Below are 23545 nucleotides of genomic sequence, written 5' to 3' on the forward strand. Positions count from 1 at the left end.
GGAGCAGAGGAGGGGTCTTGGCTGTCTGTGAAGTAGCCCCAAAGGCTGCCCCAGCCCGAGGCTGTCAAACATTTCAGATCGCAGTTCCTCCAGCTCTGATCCTGGCTCTCCACCCTCCTTTAGCAGGTAGCTGGCTTCCCCGGAGAAGTGCATGAAAGGAAGGAATGAGGCAGCCATGAAGCTCAGGACAAGAAGCCTCGATCAGGGCTATGCTGGTCTCCCCTGACTCTTAATTGTAGAGAGAGAGAGGGTGAGTATCACATGTGACTGTGAGGATGGATCCTGGAGCCAGACTTTCTGAATTCACATCTTGGCTCACTGCTTACTAACTTGAGCAAGTTCCCTCAACCTCTCTGTGCCTTAGTTTTGACACCTGTAAACGTTCCCCACGGGATTGTTGGAAGATCAGATGAGCCAATATGCTAACTGCTTAGGATAGTTGTTGGCATGTAATGAATACTCAGAAATGTTATTTGTATTGTTATCATTCTTGGTGGTTACAGCGAACACACCCCTATCTCAAAATGTAGTGGGAATGCAGGTAGGGTTTCACTGTCACCTGTGATGCTGGCTGATACTTTGTCATAGTGGTGTGCATTAGCCAGCAGTGCTTTCAGCTGCAGAAATTCCAAACACAACAGCTTAGACAAATAAAGCTTGGTTTTACCTCAGATTACAAGAGGCCTGTGAGTTGACAGCTGCTGGCCTAGGTTCAACAGCTCAGCCATGTCAAGCCCTGTCTCCATAAGGACTTTGCCTCTTTTTCATGTGTTCTGCCTCAGTGTTACAACATGACTGCCACAACTCCTGGTGTCATATCCACCTGCAAGGCAGGAAAAAGGGAAATGGAGAGAAAATTAGAAATACCAGCCACCTATGGCTCTTTAATCAAGAAAACAAGTCTGCCCAGAACCCCCCAGCTGACTGCCAATTATATCTCATTTACTAGAACTGTATTATTTGACCACACTTAGTTCAAGACAGGCTGGGAATTTAATTAGCTTTCCAGCCGCAATTAGTGCAGATCATAAGGGAAAGGAAGGTAAGAATGACCTTGCCGAGTCTGCCACTATTTTCTTTATCCCATGAAAGGAATATCCGTGACCATGTTCAGTGAATCAGGAGTGGGTAGTGAAGTTCACCAAACGTTTTCTCAGCAGCAGAACCCTCTTCCGCTCTTGGGTTCCATCTAAATAGAGGCCCACCTGTTGTGAAACAAGAGGCAAATATTGAGCCATGGGGACCACCTGGGAGCCCACATTTTCTTGAGACAGCAAAGCTGAGAACCATGCAGACCAGGATCCGAGGCTTCCAAAGAACTCCTTTCCAACTTTCAAACCCAGACATCCTTCTGCCAGAAATGGCCATCACTACCAGCCTCAGGCCGGTGAGGAAGCCAGAAGCAATCGGGTTGCTGAACCAAGCCCTTGGCAGCAAAGGCATCTCTGCTCATTTCCTCCCGGACTTGTTAACCTGTTTTCCATCTTCCGGGCTCTCAGGAGCACTGGGCAGGCCAGCTGGAGAGTAGGCGACTCCCATGTGTGACTGCCCTAGTTTTCCTTCATGTCCTCTGAGCAGGCCAGGCTGATGCTATCTAGTTCCTGAGACCCTGCAGTGAACTCAGCCCTCAGATACCGCCTCTTGATAACAGTTTCACCTTTTCCATCTCTTTTAACAAATACCAACTCCTGGCCAAAGCCCAAACTCCTGGCTGAAGACCAACTGCTGGCTGACAGCTCCTTGCTCCTTCCCAGAAGCAAACCTGGTCTGAGACGGCCTGGAGGGTGGGGCAGGGAGAAGCAGGCCAGGTGCCCAGGACTCCCTGCCTGCCCCAGGCAGCTCAGTGCCTTCTCTGGGCCCTGGTTCCCCACAGCAAAAGGAGTATATTAGATGCTTCCTGGGGTTGCTGCTCTCTGCATGCCTTCTGCAGGCTCCCCTGGCTCACCCATCATGGCACCTGGACTCTGCCGCTGTGCCAGCCACAGATTCTGTGACCAGCCACGGGCCACCTTCAGCAAAAGGGTCCTTGCCATGGTCCCAGGCCTCAGCGGAAAGGCAGCTCGTTATTTCTGAGTCTGTGGAAAGTGCACTTTGAACACATTTGCATCAATGCAGGACACAATATCTCCCCCAGGAGGCCAGAAAAGAAGGAAAATTCAATTTGTCAAGACATCCAGCCCTCGCATCCTGCTCTTCCTACCTGCTTTCTTGGCCCCTGAGAGGCAGCAAATCCTCTTGGGCCCAGACAAAGAGGAAGGGAAGCAGATGCTGTTTCAGACGGCATTTTTCCTCAGTTCAGTGGTAGGTTTATACTTTCACAGATACGATTTTGCACCACCCTCCCACCCATCACACAGAGCAACACTTCGACTTTCCAGGGCACTCTCCCCACCCCCCACCACTGGTGCCACCTGAGTCCCTCTCCCAGAAGGACACAAGGTCCCTCCCTGCCCACCTCCTGCTCCTGCTCTACAGCCTGTGAGGTGGTGTTCCCAGGCACGCCATTTGTCTGATGGAGAAACAGGCTTGGGAAGTCCAGCCCCACAGCGGGTGTCTGACCGGGGCTGGTCTTGCAGCCTGGCACACTCGGCATCCCCTGGCTGCACCCTCAGCTCAGACCCATGCCCCCTGAGTCTCTGTCCTTCCCCTCACTGGCACCTTGGAGCTCACTCAAAACGTCTTGGGTTGGCCTCTCCTCCCCTCTGTGAAGCTTATCAGCCCTTTTCTTTTTTTTCCCCAGCTTCTCACAAACCACATGAGACAAGGCTATAGATACAACATGAGATTAAAGGCTGAACCTCATCCAGGTCAGGAAATTCCGAAGGCAGTTGCCCAGTTTATCTCCAGCCCTGCTGATACCCCCAGGGTAACTAGTCTGCTAGTGAGGTGGGGGGCCGGGGGCAGGCATGAACTGCAGGGGCACCCGGGTCCTTGGAATTTCCCGAGGACCAGATGCCCTGACTCCCCACCAGCTCCCAGGGCTGTTGCCCTCTCCCTGTCTTGGGCCTGGTTCCCACTCCCTCCCTTGATGTTGTGTCCTGAGTGTGTCCCTCTGCAGACACACTGTGTCTGTTCCCACCAGATCCAAATATGCTTACTTCCTCGTCCTTCAGACAGGCCTCTGTTGGACTCACTCTACACTGACCGTCCCAGTTGCTAAGTCAGTGCTCAGCCTCAACTCTCGGTAACCCAGCACTTTGGTCCCATGCTGTCCTTGGCTGGACTACAAACTCCCTGCCTCACTCCCACCCCTTGGTCCTCTCCTCACCTACCCCCACGCTCACTCCTGTCCTGTGGCCTTAAATACTGTACACACTGCCTGACCCAACTGCCTGCTCAGCCCTCCGCCTCAAGGTCGGACAGGCATCTTGGGCCTGTGAACCCCAACCGCCAGGTTTCCCCAAACCTGCCCCCTACACCCCACCTCTTAGATGTAGGAACTCTTCCCTCACACCCTACGTCTATTATTATGTTCACCTTTCATGTAAACTGGGGACCTGACACCTCTGGCCATCTCCCTGCTACCCTCCACCTTCCCTTAAACCTATCACCCACCTGGACCCTGTTGAAATGTGCATTTGCTCAAAGTCTTAAAATCCCCCTTTGCCCAAGTTCAGGGTCAAAAAAAAAATGCTAGCGTGACATCCTTCCATCCATCTTTTTCCTGCCCCTGCCTCTTGCCCCTCTCACTCTATTCCAGCCACCCTTGTAACTGCCATCCAAAATCCAACTCTGCCCCTGGAATCCCAAGGCTCAGTCTCCCCCTTCTTCAAGTCTTCTCAAATAATTCCTTCCCTCCTATCCTATTTTAAACTGCATCACCTCCCTGGCACTCTCTATTCCCCTTTGTGTGAGTTAGCTATTGCTGAGTAACAAGTTAGCCCAAAACGTAGAAGCTTAAAGACAGTATTTGCATGTTTATCTTACAGTTTCTATGGGTCAGGAATATGGGTGTGGTCTTGTTATTCCTCTGGGTCTCTCATAACTTCAGGCAAGCTAGGTTGGGGTCCTTTCAGGGCTGGGTCTGCATAAGGCTGTCTTATGAGGCTGTGGGCAGTAATTGTCTCTTCCCAGGCTGCCCTCAGTCCCTGGCACATGGGCCCTCCTGTGCTGCTCAAAACATCAATGTGAGCAAGGGGAAAGGGAGGGCGTGCCAGTGAGACAGACTCACAGACGTTTGTTTTGTTTTTTAATTAAGTAATTTGGCTGTGCCAAATCTTTAGTTGCAGCATGTGGGATCTAGTTCCAAAATCAGGGATTGAACCTGAGCCCCTTGCATTGGGAGTGCAGAGTCTTGGCCACTGGACTGCCAGGGAAGTCCCCTCACAGGCATTTGTAACCTAGTCTTGGTAGTGCCAGCCCATCACTCTGCCTTTCCTAGTCATTAAAAGAAAGTCCCAGGTCCAGTTCAAACTTGGAGGGAGGGAGCTGCACAAGAGTGTGAGAACTCAGAGGTGTGAAGACCTGAAGCCCTGTCTGAAACTGGCAGTCATACGGTTTCTGCTGGTTTGGCTTTCTCATATCCTTCCTTCCCATCTGACGTACTCTCCTGTTCATTATCTGTCTCCTTGAATGCCCTGCAAGCTCTTTGAAGGCCAAGCTTTTCTGGGTTGTTGAAGGCTGTGTCCACACTGTTGCAGCACATAGCCAGCATTGAATAGATCCTTATTGGGTTGGTGCTTCAGGAAGTTCCTGACAATACAGAATAATAACAGCCCTCCACTCTCAGTGACTGTCCTTAAATTTTCCCAAAGTCAGCCAGTGACAGGCACTGAAGGCTGATTTCTGTAAGGGTGAAAGAGGCTAGGGTGTGGGACCCCAGGGCTGGAGTGTGTTGACTACCATGGCCATGGCCAAGGAATGACAGTCCCTATGCCCTCCCTGAGACTCAGTCTCACCCTTGTGAAATGACACTCAGTCGCAGAGCCTGATCTCAGTTTCAAGAGCTCTTTAAAGGAGTGAGGCTAATTCATTCTTTGACATATGGATTTTCAAATATTTTAAAAATTCAAAAATCATAATTTGGTAAAAAATATTTTTGGGTGACAATTTAGGATTATCTACCAAAGCTTTAAATGCACACACTCCTTGATCCAGCAAGTGCAGAGCCTGTAATTGTTGATTTTTCACTATATTCACACATAAATGCAAAGATGGGTGTACAAAGATGTGCAATGAAACTTTGTTTATTGTAGCAAAAGAATAAGAATGATAAATGTCCTCAAGTGAGGGGCCAGATAATTAAACCTGAGCATGTCCACCTGTGGAATAGCACACAGCTATTGGGAAGGCCCAGGAACCCACATGTCCTGATGTGGATGCAACATCATCTCATTTACTGAGTTAATCAACAGCTATTTGAGCATCTACTATGTTCCAAGTATTATTCTAGGCACTAGGGACACAAAAGAGCAAACTCCCTGTTCTTGGAAGCTTACATTCATGTAAACCCATACATGCACGTGCAAAGCACACCAACAAATATAACCATGCAAACATAACAGGATTCTAAAGAAAGCCCAGTGGAGCAGGGAGAGCATGGGAGACTGCTTCTTAGAGCATGGCCACTGAGGAACATCTGAGCCAACATCTGGGCAAAGTGAAGGAGAGGTCAAGGGCAAGCATCTCCCAGATAGAAGGGACAGCCAGTGCAGAGTCCCCAGTACCAACAGGCTTGCTATATTTAAAGAAGAGCAGTCGTGGGGTGGGCGGGGCACTTCCCAAGTGGCTCAGTGGTAAAGACTCCGTCTGCCAATGCAGGAAACAAGGGATACAAGGGCTCTATCCCTAAGAGGCGACGAGCCCCTGGAGGAGGAAATGGCAACCAACTCAAGAATTCTGGCCTGAAGAATCCCCATGAACAAAGGAGCCTGGTGGGCTGCAGTCCATGGGGTCGCAAAGAGTTGGACACGACTGAGCAATTGAGCACACACCTACAACAGGCTGGAGAAGCCCAAGTGGAGTGAGAAGGAGGAGAAGAGGGAGGGGAGGAGGAGGCAGGGGGAGGCTGAGGTCAGGGAGGTGGGGTGAGCAGAGGTTGGTGGGTGAGCATCAGATGGGTGACAGCCACCCATCTGAGCTGGCTGTGGACTACTTACCCTTCAGGATGCAGGCTCAGGGGCAGGTGATCTGGTGCAGCTGCTGAGATTCCACCCTGGTGGGGTTGGGACCTCAGCTGCCTGCTCCATGCAACGGGCTGAGTTTTTCCCCAGCACCCCTCTGGGACTGTGGGAAGGGGATGAAACAATGGTGGGAGCCTGAGAAGGAGGCCACTGTGACAGCCTGGAGAGGACAGCAGCTTGGACCAACGCAGACGGATGAGATTCTGAGTATGTTCTGGAGACCCAGCAGAACATGCCGTTGGGTCAGATTCAAGGTATGAAAGAGAGAAGGGAATCACTTGTAACTCTTTGGTCTTTGTCCTGAGAAACTGAGTGAATATGAACCCTTTTACTAAGATGGGAATAAGTGAAGGACAAGCAAGATTTGGGGATGGGAAAAGTGGAAATTAAGAGTTTGTTTTTGGGAATTCCCTGGTAGTCTAGTGGTTAAGACACCATACTTTCAATGCTGAGGTCACTGGTTCAATCCCAGTTTGGGGAACTAAGATCCTGCAAACCACATGACACAGCCACAAAAAAAAAAAAAAAAGTTTACTTTTGATGCATTAAACCTGAGATGCCCTCTGGGGGCCATGCAGAGAGTCCATGGAGGGCAGGCAGCTTAGTGAGTGGACTTTAGTGGGGAGGAGAGGCTGGGAATAGATGGGGGATGGAGGAGAGTGTTGGGGGTGGGGTGGACTGGGTTTCAAGCTGGGTCTGGATGCGGTCACTGAGGAGTCAGTGTGGGCTAAACTGACGGCCCAGGTTGGGGATCTTTTGTGAACACATCCATGTTTAGTAATGGAGACAAGGAAGGCACACAGATGAAGAAGAGGAGGAGGTGTATCCAGGAAGCCAAGTGAGGAGAGGCCTGGGGATGGGGGCGGAGGAGGGGGTGCGGGTGTGCAGGCAGGTGGAGGAGCAGTCCAGTGCTGCCAGGAGCTGAGTGTACGTGGACAGCAGAGGGTCACTTCTGGCCCATTGGGTGGAGGTCCTTCAGCTTTCAGGCTTAGACAAAGCCAGAGTCAGGGCAGGGCGGGGCCCACAGGGGTTGCAGGGGGCTGCAGGGACCACAGGGGCCAGAAAAGGAGGTGGTTACAAAGATAACACCTGTCAAGAGAGCCGAGGGAATTCCCTGGCAGTCCAGTGGTTCAAACTCCATGCTTCTACTGCAGGAGATACAGGTTCGATCTCTGGTTGGAGAACAAAGATCCTGCGAGCAATGAGGCCCCTCCTCCCCCCAGAAAAAGAGCCAAGGAATAAGGGATAGGCACAAGGTCTTGGAGTTTGGGTTTGAAGATGAGGAGCATTCCAGCATGTTCTGACAGGGAGTGATCCAGGAAGCCTGAGAAGTGGGTTCAAGCTGCAGCAAGACGATGCACAAGGCTCAGGAGCTGTGACTGAGTGGGTGGTGCAGACGGACTGGAAAAGGCTGAGTAGGTCCTTCTAAGAGATCTGGAGGCCCAGGGAGGTGGCTGTGAGGGCTGCGGAGGCACAGAAGACAGGGAGCGAGCAACCAGGGTGGCTGAGACCACTGTTGTGGAGAGAGGGTCCTGAACACAGACAGCTTCCCTCACCTCCTCCAGCCAGGCGAGGACTCGGGGGAGGCAGAAAACTGGGCCACCCAAGGTCGAGCTTTGCCGGGTGAATAGGAACATTTGGGGGGCAGTGTTGGGAAGAGGAAGAGAGATGTCCGTGGATTGTCCTTATCACACTCAGTTCCCAGAGCCCTCGCCCATACCCTGCTCTGTTTCACCCCCACCCTGGGGCAGGCACCACTTTGAACCCTTTCTGCACTGATGACAGGGGGTTTGCAGCTGAGGAAGGGCTCAGTAATTGGACAGAATCTCTGGGAGGGGCCATGGGGATTAGTGACAAGGAGAGAAATGCGGGGGTCAGACCAGGAGTGGAAGAGGCTCCAAGGAGCCCAGGACCCTCACTTTCTGAGGACTCAAGTGCTCCCTTTTCTTCCATTGACCTTGGAGATGGCTGCAGTCCCTTCTGAGTCTCAGATCCAATAGTTTGATCCAGAATTTGGAGGGAACTCCAACCAGGGGTAGGAACACACCCACCCCAGCCCTCTGGGGTCCTCATAGCAGCCCTGCCTAGCATCACAGCCACAGCCCACTCTGCCCCGTCTCAGAGACCCTGAGGTCCATGTCTTCCTTGACCTGTTCTGAGAATGAGCAGGAGGCCACAGGACCCTGTGTGTGCCCAGCACTGTGCTAGGCCTCATGGGGAAAGCAAGGGAAGGAGGAGAGGGTGTGCCCCTGGCATCCAGCACTCCTGAAGCTGAGCCCTTTGCTGCCTGTCGCTGCCAGGTGAGTGTCACCTGTGAACAGGTGCACAGGCCTCAGGTGGTGGTGCACACTCACCCATACCAGGCAGTGGAAGACCAGGGCATGGGCCTGGGTGCTGGGTGCAGACAGCTGTCTTTGCAGCCTGGCCAGCTCCTCCCTTGTGTTGGGGTCCAGGGGAGCCCAGCTCAGGGTTGTTTTGTCTCACACAGGTGTCACAAATGTAGAGTGCAAGCTTGAGCCTGCAACCTCCACTCTATGATTTGGCTGGGAGGAGCTGAGCACCCAGGGTCCCCCTCAGGTAGGTGGGAGGAAGCAGCCATGGTACAGGCCACCAGTCCCCCCCATGTGCCCTCGATCCAAGCATCTGCCCTGGCAGCATCATCTCATGCCGGCTGTTTTTCCTAATGGAATCACAGCTTGCCAGACAAAGCAACAACATTCATAAAATGCCCCAGGCATAACAAATCTTCCCTTTGAATGGGTCATTTGCTGAAGGAGATGCCACTGATGACTCATTCCATAGATCAGAGAGTCCTGGCATTACAGACAGCTGAAGCTGAGGAGTCTTGAGAGAGGATTATTGCTGGTCTTTGTGCCGATGGGCCTACGGAGCCAAAGGGGACACAGGTGTGGCCTGTTCAGTGTTAGCTCAGACTCACTTCAGGAGCAGTAGGGAGGCATTTTTGGACTCTGTCCCTAACTCCTGATGGTGGACCACATTGGGAACCTGCCCCCTTGACCCAGACTCCCCAGTGTGACCTCTGGACCAGGATGTCGCAGGCTGCAAATGACCACAGCAATATTTCTGTCCTGCCGGCTCTTCCAGAATCCTGCCACCACCACCCCCATCCAGAGATGGATTCTGTTTCCCCTCTCCTAGAAATTGGGCTGGACTTTGTGACTGCTATGATAAATAGAATGTGACGGAGGGATGCAGGGGGACTTTGGAGACAAGGATACAGAAGGTGATACGACTTTGACCGCCGTATTCTAAGGAAGCCCAGCTCCTACAGGGCTGTATGTCTGTGCCCTGGTGGACAGTTCCAGTGAAGGCAGAGGGTCTGGGCTAGCAACCAGCACCACACACAGTCATGTGAGGAAGTCCATGTGATTCTACATGACACAAGTCATGTGATTCCAGTCCTGCTGTGAGCCACCCTAAGCTAAGCGGAGTGCAGCAGAGACAAGATATGCCTGCTGAGGACTGCCCATGTTATAGACTCGTGAGCAAAAGAAATAACGGTGTTGTTTTAAGACAGTTTGGGGATGGCTTGTTATTGAGTAATAGACAGTGAGAATGCTGCCCTTGATGATCTCTTGGACTTCCCTGAATTTCTCTGACCCAGGGATGCAGCACCTGCTCTGTGGATGACCGACTGAGAATATGGGTGGACACAGAGTTCCTTGTCCTGGGGGAGCTCTAGTACATTTGGGTCAGTGAGAGCTACTCCAGAGGGTCTGCCATATGTGGGAGAGGAAGTGTCTCATTCCTGGAAGTGGTTTCTATTTATATTTTTTTAAGATTTTTTGATGTGGACCATTTAAAAAGTCTTTACTGAATTTGTTACAGCATTGAAAGTGGAAGTGTTAATCACTCAGTTGTGTCTGACTCTTTGCGACCCCATGGTGTAGCCTGCCAGGCTCCTCTGTCCATGGAATTCTCCAGGCAAGAATACTGGGGTGGGTTGCCGTTTCCTTCTACAGGGGATCTTCCCAACCCAGGGATCAAACCCAGGTCTCCTGCACTGCAGGCAAGTCCTTTACTGTCTGGAGCCACCAGGAAAGTTCATATTTACAACATTGCTTCTGTTTTATTTACTTATTTTGCTTCAAGGCATGTGGGAATCTTAACTCCCCGACCAGGGAGCAAACCCACACTCCTTACATTGGAAGGTGAATTTGTAACCACTGGACAACCAGGGAAGTCCCTGGGGGTTTCTGTTTAATGGGAAATGTCTTCTTGGTAGCAAAATGTTTGGTATTAGTTTTGATATTTGGTCATTTTCCCAAAGGTTGTGAGGTCTGTGAATCCCTCCTGTGATCTTAGAGCTGTGGCCTGCAGAGAAATTGCTTTTTTTAAGCCTCCACTGAAACCCAGTAGTGACAGAGCTGCTGTGAGAGCAAAAATGCACTAAGCAGTGTGAGTCAACAGGGTGTCAAACAATACACTGAAATTCCCTGGAATAAGTTTCACCAAATGGGGGTCTGTGATTTTGTTTAGAATTCATATTGTGTGATTACGCCTACAGCAGTAATGCCCACAAAGTCCTTTTCACTAGAACAACACTGACCTGTTTTTATGTGAAGGGACAAGCAAGCACTCAGTAGCCCATTGCTTCCATCTCTTTGGCTGGATGGAGGTGCCCTGTATGGGTCACCATGGGGTTCCTGATCAAGGTCACTGCCATCAGTGTGGACAGAAAACATCACTAAGACAGCGGGAAATGTGGGCTATAGTGTCCTCATCCATTTCACACTTCAGTGGCCCACACACATATCCAGCAATTCTCTGCCCTCTATCCCAGCAACCTGGGAACCCACATCCCAGGAGGGCCTCAGCTCCTGGAATGCACTGAGCAGACTTCCCCATCAGCATCCTCTCCTGAGTCTCTGACCGTTGATAAATACACCCCAGTTTGTGAATTCATAATGAAAACTAAAAGCATACAAATAATTGGAACTGGAGAAGGAAATGGCAACCCACTCCGGTATGATTGCCTGGAAAATCCCATGGACAGAACAGCCTGCAAGCTACTGTCCATGGGGTCACAAAGGGTCAGACACGACTAGTGACTAAACAACAGCAAAATCTGAAACACCAAAAGCACCCCCCCAAAAAAAGTAAAATTAATAGTGCTCTATGTTCATTACCAGGACCTTCTTTCCAGTCTGCATCAGTTTCCGGTGACTGCATGGCTTGTTATTATCTCACGGTTCTGGAGTCGGAAGTCTGAAATCATGGCTGGTTCCTTTGAGGGCTGTGATGGGAGGATCTTTCGACGGGCTCTCTCCTCAGCTTATGTCTCTTCACCTCACCTTCCCTCTGGGCCTGACTCTGTCCAAATTCCTTCTTTTTATAAGGACACCAGTGATATTGGATTGGGGCCCACCCCAGTGACCTCATTTTAACCTGATTACATCTGTAAAGACCCTGTTTCTGAATCAGATCACATTCTAAGCTAACAGAGTCAGGACTCTAATATATGGATCTGGGGGGACACCATTCAACTCCTGATACAATGAAAATCGTATTTGAGTTTATGTTTCTCCCTTTAGTAGGACTGAGGATGACTGCACAGTAGCCTAGACCAGCATCAGGGTGATTTGGCAGGCAGAGGGCAGAGGGCACTGCCCTCAGGCCAGGAGGCCAGCTTTACCCTGTGGCCTTGGCCAGTCTCAGTGGAACCTCAGTCTTTCTGTGATAAGGCTTAGACCGAGTGGTCCCTTTGGGCCTTTCTGTCCCTGAGATTGCTCAGGGTCACTTGTCCCTGGCTTTAGTTCACATGAGGCATGGAGGCCTGTGCTGGGCCCACTCAGTGTGGGTGTGAACAGAAGTGTGGCGGACACCGGGGCACTCAGCCAGGCTGCTCAGGGTGGATGTGCTAAGGAGACACCAGTAGGCCTCCCGGGGAAGGGCCAGGTTCTTGTGGGATCAAGAACAAGGAACCCTAGTTTCTCTTTCCCGCAGACTTTCCTCACTGCCAGCCCTACAGGAATTTCCCTTGAGGGCTGGATGGTCAGAGAAGAAGATGACACTCCTGAAGGGCAATGACTAGGCTTAATGCTAGAGCAGAGGGCTGGGCAGTGCATGATGAGAGGCTGGTGCCCCTTCCCCCAACAGCTGCTGCAACTCCAGAGTAGAGAGTGTGGCTGAGGGACCATGGGAGGCTTGGCAGGGAGGGGCTGAGGAGTAAGTAAACACTTTGTCTTCCTTGCTTTCGCCTCTTCCGGGGCCTCAACATCAAGGGCCAGATGACAGGATATTCCTCTGCCCCCCGCTCCACCCCCCAGGGGCAGCCTGGCTGGCCCTGACACCGGCTGGTCCAACCCACTGCCCAGCCCCCGCCAAGTGTGGCTGGTGCACACTGGGGCAAAACTGAGCAGGCATAGCCCTCACCATGGAGGAGTGGGGATGATGCACATCTCACCTAGCACAGCAGGGAAGCCAGCCCTGTAGCTGCAGTGAGGCCCATCTGTTTCCGGGCACGAGCCCCAGCCTGGAGCTCCCTCAGGGAAGCACCCCAGGAATGCCCAACAAGGGCTTAAATCCAACAGCAGATCCTAAGTCTGGGACAGTGGGAATAAATAGTTGCTTAGGCAAGTTTCACCCTAAACCAAGACTTGGGGACAGTAATTCTTGCAGAGCAAAGATGGCTGTGTGATTGCTTACTGTCAGGAGGTTTGCCCAGGCTTCCAGGGTTGGGGTGCGGGTCCCACTGCTCTGGTCTTGGCAGCACCTGGCTCAGCCTGCCCTGCCCTCCTCTCCCTAGGCCGCCTCCTGTAGGCCTGGAGGAGCTGGGCATAGGGGTGAGGACCAGTGGGACCATGGCCCAGGCTTCCAGAAACACATGGGCCACGGGTCTGGAGCTCACCAGTGAGGCAGAGGAAGGGGAAGAAAGGACAGACAGCTCAAGTGGGTTGTTGCTCCTAGCAGCCTGCAGGGCTGCCCTGTGCCCCCTCAGTTCCCCTCCCCAGCCCTGCAGGCAAGCATGGCCGGGTGGCCCCATTTCTCACCCCTATCGATTATGCTGGCAGAGCCCTGCAGCACAGGATGTAAATCATCATCCTTGGGGTATTTAACCCAGGGAGGGTTAGCTGGAGGTGGCATCCCTTATAAATCCTGCATCTGATATTTTTATATTAATTCCTAGAGTAGCCAGATTACTTTTTATTCCACTGACTATTTATTCCACTGACTTCTTCATTGACTAGGAGACATTTCTGAACAGTGCGTATCTTGTGGAGCATCAGTCATTTAGTGGGGTGCTTCCTCTGGTTGCAAGTTTTTTCATTAATGTAAAAGGAATGAAAATTCCTTTGCTTCAAAGACTCGGTCTTTGGAAATAACAATGCACAGGCCAGCCAGAGTCACTGCTGCCAGCACCACCACTGCCATGTATATGCGCTGTCTGGAGGGGCCTGTGAGCCTCTGACTAAGGGGCAGAGTCCCCTGGCATCCTCTCTTTCCTCTTTTTCCCCAGTCCCCCTTGGCCATGCACAGGACCTGAATTAGCCTCTGTCAAGGGACCATGGCTTGGCAGAGACCAGGTCCCCGAGAGCCAAACACGTGGTCATCAGGATGATGGCAATAACCGTCTTGCTCTGAGGACCCAGTTGAAGACATGGGTGTTAGGGGAAGAAAGCTGTCTGCAAATACAGGTGTGTCCCTGCAGAGGAATGGAGCAGGCATGTTCTGGGTGATGGTGACAGCCCACTTGCTTTGCAGATGAGAGAATCATGTTTGCTGGAGACTCTCTGAAGCTCCACCCCATGCAAGAGTTGGATGGCAGTAGAATCCAGCCAAAACAAAGAGATGACCACCCTTTACCTGCACAGTGAGTGTGCTGGATCACCCAGTGGACTCAGTCGGGTCTGAGTCTCCCATGAGGGACCCAGCTGAAAAAAACGGGTGTTAGGAGGAGACAGCTGTCTGCAAACACAGGTGGGTCCCTGAAGAGGAGCAGAGAAGGTGAGTTCTGGGTGGGCTCCCAGCAAAGCCAGGGCCATGGGCATCAGCCAGGGGCAGATGGAGGCTGCAGAAAGGGAGGAGACACAGAGGAGGGGAGGCTCACTGGGAACAGGGCGTGCGAGCAGCAGAGTGAAGCAGGCACCTTCCATTTTGAGATCCTCACCTGTGTCTCTCCCATTGCACCATGCTCTGGGCAGCTGATCCCCACCCAGTGGGCCGGGTACCAGCGGCATCAGCAGCCCCAGGGATCTAGTCCCGAGGACAATGTGTCACCCTACCCCCACACCCAGAGTTAGAACCTGGGGGGCAGGCTCACAGTGTGTTTGACCAGCCTTGCACTAGAATTTGGAAACCAACAGTGAAGTGAGGGCAAGAAGCCCAGAGAAGGAACAGCTGGGTTTGCACCTCAGCAATCTGCCTGGAAAATGGGGCACTGCTCCCACCCAGGCGGGTGTTGTGACCCTGAATGAGTTAGAAGCTCCAGTCCAGGGCTGCCCCCATGTAGGTTCTCCACAGCCATGAGCCATTCCCACTGTGCTCACTCAAGGCCGGCCTCCTCTTCTAGGAGAGATGATTCAGGCCTCAGAGCTTTGCCTCCCAGGGAAACCTCACTCAGCTTTTCTTCCAGGGGTCAGACATGCATAATTCAACCTTTAGGATTTTGAGATTGCTGATAAATTACAGATACAAATGGGTAACCAGGCAAAGCCCCTCTGCAGCCTGGGTATCCACCTGGGAAATAAAACAGAGGTCACTCCCTCCTGCCCCCCACCATAGGCAAGGTCGCAGGAGCCCCCAAAGACGAAGGCTGCTTGCATTTGTGGGCAGCTGCTTCCAAGACAACCGTGAAGAAAACAAAAAAAGGTTGTGAATGGTGTTAGAGAATCAGCTGTATCCAAGCGTCTGGATCCTGTAAGGAAACAATTATGAGGCAGGAGCGAAGCTTTAGAAGATCATAGGTGCTTCATCCAAACTCTTCTCTTCCATCCCTGAGGTGGACTCCTGATGAGGGTCTGGGCAAGTCCCAGGAGCGAAGGAGGTAAGCTCGGGGCCCCGGGGCGGGGGTAGGGAGGAGAGCAGGCACCCAGGTGCCTGCTCAGTCCCGGCCTCTCTGCATCAGTCTCCCTGTTCATTCATTGCCTGACACAGCCATGGATGAAATGACTAGGACAGGGAGTGATCTGGCCATTTAGATAAATACATCTTGTAGACCAGCCATCAGGTTCCTGTGGGTAGGAGGGGGTGGGGGTTGGGGAGGGGAAGGAGAGTTGCTGTGAGTGAGGAGGATGCTTCTAAGCTTCTGAATCAGCTTTCCACGAGACCCCAGGGATCTGGGGCAAAGAGAGGGTCTGAGACAGGCCTCTGAGGGCCATTGCTAGGGGGTGGGAGATGGAGGGGCGGAGTGGGAGGGCAGAATTATCCACAGACGTGGAAAAGCCGAGGTTCAGTTTCTCAGTTACAGCAGTTTCTCAGTTATAGGAGTGGTTGAAAATGTGGTTCCGGGTGTCCTCAGAAGTCACCTAAGGGAAACGAGGGGCCCTCCCTGAAATCAGTGTGGAGTCTTGGTGTATTGATTGATTAGAACCTTTCTCCTGCCCCCGGGAGATGTCCTGTGTGGAGAACAGCACAGACACAGTGGTCCCTTCTCTCCCATCCCCCACCACCTGAGTGCTCATCTCACAGCTGTACTAGGAGGTGGACTGCTGTGCCCACAAAGTTCACATGGGCTTCCTTTCAGTTCCATCCATGTGGTTTCCGTGAGCCAGGTCCTAGGCCTTCCTGTGTGCCCCCAGCCCACCCACACCCACGTGTGGTGGAAAGACAAGCCCAAGTTCTGCCTGGCTCAGCCAGGGGGCCTCCCTGTGTGGCTGAGTCACAGCACAGACAATCTGTGGTGAGTTCTTCCATGGTAGCCTCATTCAAGGACAGGTTACAATTCGCAGAGGTTGCAACTGCATCCACCCCTCACAATGCAGCCCCTGTCTTGGGGGGCAGGGCAAGGGCTGAGCAGCACACACAGGGTAGTAGAAGCAGCCCCACCAGTGGCTACTTGGTGTCCGGGCTGGAGCTGGGCAGAGAGCAGCCGCAGGGCTCCCTGGAGGTCCTGGGACAGAGCCCGGGATGGGCAGGTAGGGGCCTGTCTCTAAGCCAGAAGGGAGAAGCTTCCAGACATGATTGCATCTGACCTTCTCCTCATGTCTCCTTTCTCTGGCGTAGGGCCTGCAGTGAGCCCAGCTCCTTCGTATTCCTGGGCTTCAGCGTGGGGGAACTTTGTAAAGTTTCCAACCCACAGAAAATTGCCAACCTCTGTAGGCTTGAGGGGGACCCACGATCTCCACACAGAGCCCTTCTCATTCCTGTGGACCTCTGTGGAGAGAGGAATTGGGGGTGGGGAGTGGGAGAGCTGCTCTGAGTGAGGAGGGTGCTTCTATGCTTCTAAATCAGCTTCCTGAGAGACCCTCACCCCCAACCCTGCTGGCCTGGAGCACTGAGGTCTTCAGAACCTTCCAGAACCTTCCTCAGTTGAGCAATCCCAGCCCAGGGCCAATCCCCAGGGAACCTGGAGAAAGAGAAGCTCCCCTTGTTGAGGATCCCTGTATCCTTCTGTTTAAAGGGCCAGAGGGAGGAGAAGGATTCTGAGCTTTTAAGAGAAGGTCTCTCAACAAAACACTTCCTGATGCTCATCTGACACTAAAAACCTATTCAAGTCATAAACTTCTCCTGTGGAACACGTCTCAAGAATGTATTTATCTAAAGGGCATCTGTGTTTGGTCTCAAACTCAAATGCTCCAAATGTCAGGCCCTGAATGATTTATTTGGGGCCTCCTGTTCCCTCCCTGTGAATTGTCTTGCGGCTCCAGCCCTGCTCCTGTCACCCTTTCCACTGATGTTTACAGACTCAACAGGCTTCTGTTCACACCAAGGAGGCAGCCCAGAGGGAGTTGGGGGCAGAGGGGTGTGAGTGTGCACCGGTAAGGACTGATGCTGTCACAGCAGATGGCCCTGCCCTACCTCCTGCCTCCTGAATGCACCTTGTGCCTCTGCCCAGGCTGTCTTCTTAGCTTCCAGGGCCATTCCTCACAGCAGGTCATCCAACTAGCACCCTGAGTCCTCATCATGTCCCCATGGAGAGGGCCGGGAGATAAATCCAGCACAGTTAAACCAGGAAGCAGGACTTCCCTGGCTGTGCAGTGGTTAAGACTCCATGCTCCCGATGTAGGGGATATGGGTTTGATCCCTAGTTGGGGAACTAAGCTCGCACATGCTGCAGGGCATGGCCAAAACAACAACAAAAACAAAAACAAAACAGGAAGCACACTGCGTGTGTGTGTGTGTGTGTGCTCAGTTGCTTCAGTCGGGTACAACTCTTTGCGACCCCATGGACTGTAGCCTGCCAGTCTGCTCTGTCTGTGAGATTCTCCAGGCAAGGTTGCTGGGGTGGGTTGCCATATCCTCCTCCAAAGATCTTCCCAACCCAGGGATCAAACCCACGTCTCCTGCGACTGCTGCAACGCAGGCAGATTCTTTACCACTGAGCCACCAGGGAAACCCAGGAAGCATACTGGGTTCCCTTCAAATTGTTTAGATGGAGCATCTGAGTATTGGCTAGGGAGAGTGGTATCTTGGAGCCCAGACTTCTGAGTGACAATTAAGAGTTGAACAACAGAGGGGGCCAGAGGCAGGCAGGAAGACAGAAGGAACAGCCAGTGGAGGTCAGTGGCCACAGAACACGTAGGGAGTCTGAGACCATTGGAGGCAGGGTGGCTCGGGAGCAGAGGGAGGTAGGCCCTGGAGAGGGGCTAGATGCTGAGCTCCCAGCCCCAGCAAGCAAGCCCTTGGGTCTCAGGCTGCTGCACAGAGTCCCCTGACAGCCCTTCATCACAACATATTAACATGCATGAGCTCATCAGCCCCTTTCCAAAGAGGCCCCTGAGAACAGGGCCCTCCAACGCCCACTCTGCCTACAGGAGGCAGGGGTTTCAGTAGACGTGGTCAGGCTTGGTGCTGGGTCTGCAGGGGAACAGAAGATTCCCCAGGACGAGAGAGAGTGTGCCCAGGGGGAACCCCAGCAAGACTGCTGCTGTTGAGGGTGGGGGTGGGGGCTCTGGCACTTTCAATCCACCAGGAAACAGAGTGGAAGCTGCTGGATCAGACAGCCCACTGGGACTCAGCAGGCTCTGGTTTCTCTGCTCTCCCCACAGCGGGGGAGGTTTGGGCTAGGAGCCTGCCCAGCCCCCCAGGAGCCCCAGGGTAAAGCCGGGAAAGTGTTTCTTAGAGCATCAATGCCCAATAAGTACATAGCCATGTATGACTACTTAATTTTACATTATTGTAAATTCAGTTCCTGAGTCGCACCATCCATATCTCAAGTGCTCCACAGCCACACTTGGCTAGTGGCCCTCACATTGGATGGAACAGAGGAGGAAGTTACCACCATCACAGAACATTCTGTGGACAGCACTGGGGATGAAGGCCAGGCTGGCCAGCTTCTCAGCAAACAGGGGTGCTGAGGGGTGCCCACCTGGGCTGGGTGAGGTGTCTACAGCAGAGCTGGGAGCTACCTCCCAACCATGCACCTAGGTTCAGATAGCCACCTTTAGGGAGGTGTTAGAGAGGAAGCAATGGTGGCACCCTAGATCTACCCGAGACAGCACTCCCCACCTCCCCTGGCCACCTGGGGCTGCTGCCATCACTGAACAAGGTCTTTAGGAGCACTTCCTGGATTGGGGTGGGGAGAACGGGGGTCAGTCAGTGCCCTGCTGCTCGCGGGCTTGTCTGTAAGCACAGGTGGCTGGGGGAGCCACACAGGTTATGCCCTCCCACAGGCAGGTGGCCAGCCCCCCTCCCCCTCCTTTCCAGGGATGGCGGCACCCCCCCACACACACTGCCTCAGCACCCGCAGGCCTGAGATGGATGTAGAAGCAGCACACCGTGCCTGGAGCTGCACCCACCCCATCCTGGGCAAGGAGGCCTCAGAAGCCATTACAGGACATTAAGTCAATGGACTTCCTATTTGTCAGCACACCAAGAACACAGCAGACATTTTCCACTCCTAAAGATTGCCTGGGTCAGAGCATTCACTCTGCCAATCCTGCAGGCTGTAACCCTCTCAGAGACCAGAACTGCACCTTCTAGAGGGGTGAGGTGAGGCTGCCAAGGAGGTGCTTCATGGGGAGACAAAGACCCCTTATCCCTGCTGGGGCAACAGAGGAAACCCCAAGGCCCACCCTGTCACTTCCCCCACTCCCTGTGGGCAGCACCATCCCCAGAGCTCTGTCTTCTTTGCCCAAAGTCAACTCCCCGGGACATCCGCCCTGACAGACACCCTGCCCCATGCCCCTCCCCATCTGGGGTCACTTGTGAATGCTCTGTGTGTCTGTACCTTATGTGTTGGTGATTGTCCTTGAGAAGCACCCCAAAGGAAGGGTCTTGGCTTAGCTCACTGTAGTTTGAAAAGGGTGCTGGGAAAATAGTGCCCAGCAAGTATTTATTAAATAGATGAACTTTTCAAGAAGAGTAAATGGTAAATGTGCAGATCAGGTGAAATACAGACTCGGATGTGAATTTTTGAGCAAAAACAAGGCTCAACTTCATGCTTGTTGATCATTTTAGGTTACATGACCAGGGAGGGACATTCAAGGCCCCTCCTTGTAGACCCTGGCTAAGCAACCCTGCCACAAGGCAGACCTCCCTGGCTTTGTGATTCTGCCCACCTGAACATGACAGGTAGCATATGCTACCTGTCACCAGTTTTGTTTTGTTTTTCCACTGTGGGCCACAGAACAAATCGAGAGGCATCATCCATCTTACCTGAAGGTTTTGTCATTTCAGTCTGGAAACTGGAGAATTCATAAATAGGTTTTGTGATGGTAAAGGTAAGCTTAATTTTTCATTCACCTCTAGCTAATAACTGATGGAGAGGTTCGCCTTTGCTTCTAGAAGCAAAAGGGAAAAGAAAAGGCTTCCCAGTGACAGGATAATTTGTCAGAAAGTTATGAATGAGCACAAGCAGGACTGTATAGGAAGTGTGTATTGAATGACATGACATACTGGCTTCTAATTGCTGCTGCCTTTCTGATCAATAATACATGTTTTCAAAAAACCTTCTGTTTGCATTTACACAATGGGCTGTAACTACTGCAAAGGATCCATTAAGACCTATTTTAAAAAGTGCATTCGTAAAAACTTGTCTAAGTCTGCATTACAAGGCAGATTATGAAACTGCCCTGGGAGATGTTTTTTCTAAAGAGCATTCAGGTCATACCTGTTGGACTGGCCAATTCGAGCTCCCTGTTACTGCTATGGCTTGCTTGTAAGCTAGGTCAGTCCTTCTCTTTGGTGTCCTTGAGGCAAGAGGCAGGCACTGCCAGGCCTGAGGCCCCATTAGGTTCCAGTGGTCTCCAGCCAGTGGTACCCTTGGGCTGGGGACTTGATGTGAGCAAAGCCCCCAAAGCCTGGGTGAGGTATGAGCAGAAATCAACCCACCACTCCCGAATGTGTAATTACATGCTCAGATAAGTGCTGCGGTGGCAAAGAGGACTCTGGGGTTCTAGGGCTCTCTCTCCTTCCACTGAGAAAGCTGTAGGTCCTGTGGGGAGGGCTGGAGACAGGCATTGGCTCCTGCAGGCTGGTATCATTGGCTGCCAGCCCCATGCAGGTGTGACTTGTTACCTGTGCAGGTGGGAAGCCAGAGCTGGGGCAGCAGACAGCCCGTTTTAGGGGTCACCTGTGTTCTGTGCTACCTGAGCTAGGTCCACCGACCACTCTTGCCTCAGCTCAGCTTCCACAGCTGACGGGAACCAGTGATAACAAGGACAGCTCCTGCCCATTGCCTCGGATTCACCTGTCCTCAGGCACCTAAAGGGAGAGAGCTCTGCTTTCCTGAGGCCCAGAGATGTTGCAAACATGCTGAGGTCACACAGACCAGAGAGAGATGGCTTCGATACAACTCAGAGCCTACCTGCAACCTTCACACCAGGTCACTGCCCCCAGCCTAACATCCAGACAGCACCTTGGACTTTAGAGGACCCCTGGAAGAAGAGCCAAAAAAAAAAAAAAAGCTCATTTTCTAGACAACCAGAAACAGTGCTGATTCTGTCAAAGCTTCATTTGGGTTCAGCCTCACAGCACTGCCAGGTAGTTACTGTATTATTACTCCCATGTTCTAGTACATGATGAAGACCCCAAGGCCCCAGTGATGCAGCTAGCCTGGTTCTTGTGCTGTGGGGAGGAATGGAGAAGAGATTCTTCCAGAGAAGAGGGAGGGAAGCAGGCAAGGGAGGAAAAGGAAGAACAGAGGAAGGAAGGGAAAAGAGCAAGGTGGGGCCAGAAATTCAGAGGAGAAAAACAACTCCATTGGGGTGGCCCATGGAAGGGTGACTGGGGCAAAGAGTTGATGTCAGGCCTCCTGGTGGAGATGGGCCTTGTCTGGGACTCATGGGGGTCTCATAGATATGCAGGACCCAAGGCCAGAAAGCCCAACGCTTCACCTCTGCCCTCTCCTAGATGATTATCTGGTCAGGTCTCTGGGCATACACATGGGGGCGAGTGTACATCCGTGTCCTGCACATGACACAGGTATATGCTCATGCATACATGTGTACATACACAGACGGGGATAAAACTACACATAGGAGGCTCCCTGGACTTTTTTCTAAGAAGAAGGCAATACCCCCACCATAGTCTTAGATGTCCTCTCAAGACCCCCAAGGGTGGTGGTGGGGAAGGAGTGGAAGGGCCTGAGGGGATCAGGCAGGAGCACAGTGTCCAATGGGCCCTTGAGGTGGTCACCCAGAGCACGACTGGACATCCGGCCTGACCAGTGTCAGCCAAGGCTTGGCTGGGGCAGTTCCACAAGGGTGGGGCCAGTTGGAAAGAATGCACCAGGCCACCCCCCTTCATTCTGCATCCTCCTGTCACAGAAGTCTGTGTGTAACAAAGAAGTCTCTCTTGGGATCTCCCTTCCTAACTCAGGTCCCTTCGCTGTGCACAGGCCTGAGCAGCTCAGCCTTGGTGGTTACTATTAGCACCAGAGGTAGCTCGCCCACACCCAGGGGAATCCCCCACAGCCAACTCCAGCCCCAGATGTCCAAGAGCCTGAAGCCCTGGGAGGGTGAGGCAGGCAACATAAGGTCTGGTGGCCGCAGGGTGGCTCTCCTGAGCTGATAGCACTGTGCCCTGGCCTTCTGCCAACAGGCTGGCTTGGACATCTCAGGGGGCAGAGCCCCCAGCCAGCCTGTCTCGGCAGCTCCTCCTCCTCATGGCGAGTGACTTCACTTTGACTTCATATCTGCAGTGATGTGCACAGCTCTTACTCAGCTCTGAGCTCAGCCAGGCAGGAGGGTGCAGCTCTGTGCACAGCAGGAAGAAAAGACCCTGAAATAGGGGCACCTCAGGCCTAGGGACCTGGGATCCTCCCACCCCAAGCTCCCATGTGCATCCCATTCCTCTGTGCCCTGGTGGGGGCCAGACCTCAAAAGGCAGCTGGGAGGTGGGAGGAGAACAGTGGACTTTTCCCACAGGAGCCTAGTACTCACCTCCCCCCTCACCCCAGGACCTCCCATGTTAGGGACCCAGAGTCTTCCCTCTTTAGTATCAGATGTGTTTATAGGCATCATTTCTTGGTGCAAAAATTAAATTCTTTTGGGCTCCAGTTCCTTCTTGTTACTTGCTCTGCTACCCTGTCAGCCCCACATCCTAAGAACTCTAATGTGTGGTGGGGGGGAAAGGGTATTACCCTCCAAGCATTCCGTTAACGCTGGCTCCAGGTCTCTTTGAAAGGTGTGCCCGGTCAGATCCCTGTTTTCATTGGCTGGACCAGTCCTAAAGAGGGGTTCACAAACTAACGCTAGGACACCCCCAGAGGGACTACAGAAGCCACTCACCAGGCGCACCCCTGGAGTGCACAGAAGGCGCCGGCTCAGGGTCCCTCGCGGGGGCTCTTCCCCTCCTCCCACCTTCGGCCGCCAGAGAGGCCGCGCACCCACCGCACCTCCCCCCTCCGCGAAATGGCGGAGGATGCGCCCGTGCCCGGAGCCTGGAGGCGGGGCACCTGCCTGGTCTGCAGGTCCCTTCCGGCTCACTCCCAGCCAGTCCGCCCAGAATCCGCATCCCCGCCTGGTTTCCCTGCCCTCTCTGGGCGGCAGGGAAGGTCGAAGCGCAGAGACAGCGAGAGGGCGCACAGGCTGAGGAAGAGTGACTGTGCGTGCGGAGGTGCACGGCTTGGGGCTGCGGCTGCCAGGCCGGTACCCGGACCCCGCACCTCGCCCCTACTCGTGCCCCGCCCGGCCTGCACCCCGCGTCCGGCTCTGGTCTACTAACCCTCGCCCTGGGGTAAGCGCACCAGGGATCGCCTGGGGAGGTACCCGGCGCCCCGCCTTTACTTCCGCACCCTGGCCCCGCCCCCCCCCCCCCCCCCCCCCCCCCCCCCCCCCCCCCCCCCCCCCCACCACGCC

General features: G+C 53.2%; 1 long non-coding RNA gene and 1 other non-coding gene across 2 annotated transcripts; one reads left to right on the forward strand and one right to left on the reverse strand.

Moving 5' to 3' along the window:
• Positions 1-16: 16 nt before the first annotated feature.
• On the reverse strand, positions 17-23478 carry LOC122691251. Its single transcript, XR_006340371.1, has 6 exons — positions 23412-23478; positions 22828-22913; positions 21052-21121; positions 1054-1205; positions 668-823; positions 17-134 (listed from the first exon to the last, which is right to left on the reverse strand). It is a non-coding gene; the product is annotated as an uncharacterized LOC122691251 (long non-coding RNA).
• On the forward strand, positions 6531-6603 carry TRNAE-UUC. Its single transcript has one exon. It is a non-coding gene; the product is annotated as a tRNA-Glu (tRNA).
• Positions 23479-23545: the final 67 nt, after the last annotated feature.

The sequence above is a fragment of the Cervus elaphus genome, unplaced genomic scaffold (assembly GCF_910594005.1).
Source record: "Cervus elaphus unplaced genomic scaffold, mCerEla1.1, whole genome shotgun sequence".
Classification (NCBI taxonomy): domain Eukaryota; kingdom Metazoa; phylum Chordata; class Mammalia; order Artiodactyla; family Cervidae; genus Cervus; species Cervus elaphus.